This window comes from Chiroxiphia lanceolata, chromosome Z (assembly GCF_009829145.1).
Source record: "Chiroxiphia lanceolata isolate bChiLan1 chromosome Z, bChiLan1.pri, whole genome shotgun sequence".
In the NCBI taxonomy this organism is placed as follows: domain Eukaryota; kingdom Metazoa; phylum Chordata; class Aves; order Passeriformes; family Pipridae; genus Chiroxiphia; species Chiroxiphia lanceolata.
In genome coordinates this window covers 38,961,849-38,968,698 of record NC_045671.1, presented here as the reverse complement: position 1 = coordinate 38,968,698, position 6,850 = coordinate 38,961,849, and the positions used below count along the sequence as shown (strand labels likewise).

The window sequence follows — 6,850 nt, the reverse complement described above, 5'->3', positions numbered from 1 at the left end:
GAATGTCAGTGATGGCAAACCACTTTTTTTCCTCTATGTGCTCGATTTCACCTTTTTTTTCATATCTCAGTGATCAGTCATTGTAGATTTACATGTGCATTCCCTTTGCTATTAGTTACATTCACTTTTCAGTAACTGCCCAGACATCACATACATTAAGAATTAAAAATATAAGATATTATTGCTGCTCCGTGTCCATCATTGTGGCCCTGACTTGCCCTACCTACCCTAATGTTACACTGGATTATGGCAAACGGAGCTCTCTGAACCACTCCCTTAATGAGATAAACAAAAACACCCTCATGTTTGTGCACTTATGGAATTGTTCTCACTGAAATTCAGTGTATGAGCCCATCCAGCCTGCTTCAATACATCATTCTGTCCATGGAAGCAGACTGGGGTTAGTTTTTAAGTGAAATTAGACGGTCACATTAACCATTGTGTGAATATCTACTCTTTATTCTAAAAACAATCTTTTGTGACATATAGTGAAAACTGTCCAGTTAAATTTAGACATTTAGTAGCCATGGTTTTAGTAGCAATGGTTTTGTAGCCAGTGTGACATGAACACCATTTTTATCTGATATTACATGGATTTCACAGAATAAATATTGGGCTGTCAGCATCTCCTACTGCCATTAACCTTCTTTTCCTCATTAATAACCGACCTGGAACTGTAAGAGCCACCCATGAGTTCAAGCAAACCAACTAATCCCCTTCCCCAGGCTTTGAGGCTGAGCAGAGTAAGAGAGATATATGTCTGCTGCAAAATATTTGGCTCACTCCTGCAGAATTCATTACTTCTCCAGTAAATGCAACATGGCATTTCAACATGTTTGTATTGCGACTTCACTAGTTTTTGTTATGTATTTGAAATATAATGATACTCGATAATAGTTCATGGCAGAGTTATTTTTAAAATGTATAATAGTGACAGCATTCAGACATTCAGACATTCAGATATTTACAATCCGCAGACAACAGCTTTTTACTGCATTTTTTTGGTTTCACCTACTTAGCCATTCCATCCCTAATAGAATAACCTAATCCATGCATACCAAAAGCACTGTTAATATCCCAGACCTGGAAAATTAGCCAAAAATCCACAGAAATATAAGCATAATAGAACACTGGTGATTAACACGTACATTTAGCATAATGGATCCCAGCATCAACATCTCCTGTACATTCTTCCCAATTCAGACCAGTTTTGTACATCTCAATGGTGGTGGTTATATCTGATAAAACAGCAGAGCTACAGCAAAGAAACAATGTACAAAGAATGTTTGTAACGTAATATGAAAATGGTGTTCAGGTTTTTAATACACTGTAATTGACCGCACTGATTTTTTTTTTTTCTGTGAAAAGATAATTTGGTATGAAAATTGTGCAGTACTTAAATAATGTAATTTTGATAATGACAGTGAAATATAATTTCTGTAAGGCAAGTGAATCACAAACTTTTTCTCATTCAAATTAAGTGTGTAATATGTCTGAATGCTGTCACTATTATACATTTTAAAAATAACTCTGCCATGAACTATTATCGAGTATCATTATATTTCAAATACATAACAAAAACTAGTGAAGTCGCAATACAAACATGTTGAAATGCCATGTTGCATTTATTGGAGAAGTAATGAATCCTGCAGGAGTGAGCCAGACTTCTTCTTCTAGACATTTTATCACAGTTTTTTTAAAGAGCTGAACCTTCCCCATGTTAAGCTGAAAACTGAAATTGAGATAGGCTTTGACCTTCCAAAGATAAACATGAATTCCTAAGGATAGTCAAGGTTACTGTTGCTTCTTGTGTTGTGCCAGGCTTTGGAGGCAGAGGAGTTTGATCTATTAACGGTGAAATTGCACTATTGGTAAAAATGGTCTTTATTTGTGCCGTCCATCTTGAGACTGCGGAGGAAGAGGCATCACTCCACTTCTGGGAGACCTTAAAGGAAGTTGGATGCACAGAGAGGTCAGAATGCAAGAAGGTATCCGAGCAATTCCTGTAAGTTAGTACCTCAGTTAGGTTTTTTATATCTGATATTCCTGCCTTTTTTTTTCTTCTCGGGGCTCCCTCCTCCACCCCCTCACTGGAGACCCACACATTCCTACTCCTGCTTCTCAGAGAAAAGGCTCCTGGAGGAGGCTCATGCTATCTCCATACACACTTTGATGTTTATAACTGATGGGGCTCCTCTCTTTGCAGCTGGGAAGTGGAGAGGAGCAGAGAAGCTGCACCACATCACGGGGGTCACTGTGTAAACTGAGGTTGAGTGTCGGGTGGGTGATGAGTTGGTTGTGCCCCCTTTGATCTGTGCTCACACCTGACCCCTGCACGGATCAGCCCTTTGTCCAAGGCTGCTGAAGACACTGGGCATCCTCTGCTCTTTCCTCCAATGTGTGTTTAAAGTGGAACATATATATGTAATGTTCCCTTATGCTGCTCTGTTCCACTCCCAATGATATATTTTATATATTGCAAATTTTACTCCTTACCAAAAATACATCATCCTGGAAGCAAACTGAGTCAAGTGTTGTCAATGTGCCCGTAATTCCTTTGCAATTGTGTGAGGTGTGAAATTCGCTCAACTGTTCTCACTGGAAGATCTGAAGGGTGGGAGATAAAAAAATTAATTTCTGCCAAGTGGGCAAGGACAAATATAGATTATGTATATCATATTTCTCTGGAATGAAGATGGAGGAGTTGTGGTTCCAATAGACATCCTCAGAAGAAAAAGGAAAGGAACTAGGACAAATATTTTCTTTCCTTTCTCATCATATATATGATAGATGCAAAGAGACAGTAACGGTTTGTTACACCAAAAGGTAAAATAAATGGTTGATTTAGCTAAATTGAAGTTCAAAATAGAAAAAAATATGCAGAATGTCCATGGTACAAACTTCTTAAAACAAGGTATTTCTCTAACTCATGAAGAAAACCAGAAATAACATTTTTTGTGGTGGATGGATAATCTTTTTTATTTTTTTAAAATGGTTTTAAGACAATTTTACTCTCTACTTCAAAATTATGATCCAGTCATAAAAGCAGGCATTCATAATGAGAAATTTAGTTATGAATGAAAGCTGAGATTCACAATAAAACACCCATTGGTGTTGGTGATTTTTTGCCTCTCAGTCATTACCTGAGTGTGGCACTAGGAGGCAATCTGCTATTAGAGGTGTCATCCCTCAGACATCAAAGTCTGGGAGCATCGAGATATTTCAGCACCAAATGGTACCGTTTATGACCAGTTTTTTATGTGTCATTACCACCATCACCTTGTCTTCCATCTGCTGTTATACAATGGCAGACTGGTGATTAAAAATACCTTCCTGAGACTCTGGTCGCACTTTTGGCCAATAATTCCAATTTCTAATATCCCAAATAAAGGAGTGAGGTTTAAGTGAGGTTATATTTAGACTCAGGTGGTGACAGGGTTGTCACAGCCAACCGCCTCAGTTGACAAGACACAGGTGTTCCCAGGTACACCCATAAGCAAACCAGCTCAGATAACCTGTACAAGGAATATTTATACACCTCTTTCTGCTGTGGACTCTTCTAGGGTAGAAAGCAGCCAAAAAGGGGCTGGGGTTAAAAACCAGTAGTTTGAATTCAGGTACAAAGGCAAGGGCCATTTCAGCTCTTCCTGGATGTTGACTGCTTGACTTTGCTGTCTTACATCATCTTATTTTGATAAAAGTTCTTTTGTTGTTGTTTGGGAGCAAATGTATATTTACACACTTTTATCAATTCTGTAAAGTACTTGGAAGTTCTGAAAGAACCAAGACAGAGTTGGAAACATGGTTTTAAAAATACTTTCACAAGTGTTTACTAAGACAGAAAGTTGAATTTGACTTGGAGCACTTGTTTGTGCTCCTTTTGTTTACTTTATGTGAATATTTTAGCTAATAGGTTTACTGTTAGGATTGTTTATGGGAATGGCACATTTTAAGCAAATATTTCAAAAAATTTTCATGTATATTTTAGACTGGCAAAGGCAAACGCTTTCACCAGAAATCTAATTGTAAACTTTACTGTTTACAGTATATGCTTTATTACACAGTCATTAAATCAGAAAGTATGTCTATGGACACGTGGGTTTATGTTCAGTAAGGAACTACTAACTCGTGGGTTAAACAGCAGCTACACAAAAGACAACAATGACTCTCAAGAATTCTAGATATTAAGTACTTTCCTTCATTTATACATTTATAAATGTATAAATCCCCAGACCTTTCTATTCCCTCTGACACTGCTCTTTGCATAAGCCACTATTAAAGTCTGTGTTCCAATTGCTGGGATGTGTTGTGGTATCATTGGGCAGATCAAACAATACAAGAAAATAGATAATGCACAGTTTCCAGACAAAACAGAGACTTTTGAACTGGGACCATGACAGAATAAAAACTCACAATAAATTCATTGTTAGTCTGCGTAATGCAATTCTTCATCTGTAAATTCTCTTGCAGCTTTGAAATATTATCTGGCATCTTGACTTTTAAAACCACTCCCTTCACACTTTGGCAAAAACCCAATAATTCTGTTCGTGTGTCTGTAAAATAAACATAATTAACATAGGTGGTATATGGAATTAACGCTGCCTGTAAGCAAAGAGCTTCACAATTAAATCACAGATTTGCTGCTATGCAGGTTGAAAACACGAACTTGGCTCAGCAGACAGTGATTTTTTTCCAGGGTCCATAGATTGTCGTTCTATGCCTTGTGTCAGCACAACTGCATCAGGAACTTCACCACTTGCATCAGCTCACACTAATATTATTTTTAAGACAAATTGGTCCTTGATATGACACTGCCACCCATCAACAGAAACAATTGTGCCATGGAATGTTAATATGAAAGTTTATATATGATAACATTACCATTTGTTTTTAATAATTTTTCCAATGGAAACAACTACTGTTTCAGTGAGTCATTTTATTTTCTTGCATTTCCTGGCAAGTGCTGCAGGACTGTTTAAGGAATAGAAAAACAAGCTGGCTGCAGCTCAGCAGAGAGGCTGATTCCATGGGCTGTGCTAGGTGGAGAATGCCATTTAAACCAGTGGTCTGGACTGGACATACAAGATGGGTTGCCTTTTTCAGCTTCTAAACTATGCCCTCTTGTACTGAAACACTGTAAAACAACATTAATTAAGACTTCAAATTCAAGCCAGAGCTCTCAGGGTACACAGAATCATAGAATCATAGAATCATAGAATCAGACGGGTTGTAAAGGACCTCTGAGATCACCAAGTCCAACCCTTGATCCACTACCACCACAGTTGCTAGAAGGAGATCAGATTGGTCAGACAGGACCTGCCCCTCCTAAACCCGTGCTGGCTGGGTCTGATCCCTTGTCCATCCTGTAGGTGCTGTGTGATTGCACCCAGGATGATCTGCTCCATAACCTATAACATATATATATATATATATATATATATATATGCTCCATAACATATGTATTTCCAGATCGTTCCACATTATGTAATACTTGAAATATTGAAGCTTACTTACAAAAGGGAAGTAATGGAAAATGTCATCATGTTGGTGTATTTTGGGAAATACATCAGATTTTGTTAATAGTTTGGAGAAAATTTTAAACTGAGGAATACAAATCTAGTTCTAATAACTACCCTATCAAGTATATGTTGGGGGGAAAAAATTTATTTCAAGCTTTTATAAATTATTTTTGGCCCAGTTTAATACATTTGTCATTGGCCACTGTGATTTAGGACAGTAAACATTTTCACTGTTATCTCTTTTCAGAAAGAAGCAAAACATTCTGACCCAAAATTGATAGGTGGTGTTACTCTGTTCGGATCTTAACACAAATGAGTTCTTTCAGCTCTACTCTGCTCATCTGGTCTATATTTCCACCTAAACTGGACAAATTCTGCAGCCATTTAAATCTACCCAACCCTGTTGACCTCAACCATACTCTTATCCTGATTTACAGCCTCATTAGGATTTTAATGATGTAAATGGAAGTAGAGTTTGCTCCTAAATCTTCCCTCTAAATTGGAGAGCATGTTCACCTCTGTGTGCAGGATGTGCCTCAAACAGGGAATGCACAGCTAAAACTTGGCAGGTCAGGCCTGAGGTAGAGGGTGGATTTCTTTTTTTAAAGCTGAGCTCCTACCTTTCACCAGATAAGCAGTGGCACATTCCCGTGTATCTTGTAAAATCTTTAACAGTCCTACACATGCATGTACAAGTGTAGCACTGTTTTTACAAGATAGACTACAATTCCTTCTCACATATCTTTGTGATGAGGGAATTGAGTCATTAGTCTAAATATATTTGGGGGTACTGAAGCTGCAAGACGGCAGGAAGAGCAGGCACTTCCCAGCTCCTGGTACCTGTGGAACAAAAACAGGTCCTGCCATAAAATCTCTAAATGGGTGGCAAATAAGAAAGGACAGAGGGGCTTTATCTATCTATTTATCATCTATCTATCTATCTATCTATCTATCTGTCTGTCTGTCTGTCTGTCTCTCTCTCTCTCTCTCTCTCTCTCTATCTATCCATACATCTTGCCTTAAAGCTTGTTCCAGAGCTCAGAAAAGCATAATTATCATTAACGTCAGCGGCCTGAATCAGTTCCTGAAAAAGAAAACACAGTGTATCACTTTCAGTATCTTCTATAAATTTAAGCCAGACAACCTTTGTGACTTCTAACACCCTCTATATTAAATAGTGCTCTGAAAGATTTAATATTTATATTACACAAATCCCACTGTGTTTAAATTGTTTAAAGTTGCCATAACCAGCATGTTTACTCTGCCCCGATGCTCACTGTAGCTCGGATGTGTAGCTCCTCATAGAGACTCATGTTACCCAAAATCATTCT

The 6,850-nt window shown here is 37.9% G+C and overlaps 1 long non-coding RNA gene across 1 annotated transcript; it reads right to left on the bottom strand.

Moving 5' to 3' along the window:
• Positions 1-508: 508 nt before the first annotated feature.
• LOC116781147 lies at positions 509-5,179 on the bottom strand. The gene is made up of 3 exons (XR_004354779.1): positions 4,414-5,179; positions 2,497-2,607; positions 509-2,003 (listed from the first exon to the last, which is right to left on the bottom strand). It is a non-coding gene; the product is annotated as an uncharacterized LOC116781147 (long non-coding RNA).
• Positions 5,180-6,850: the final 1,671 nt, after the last annotated feature.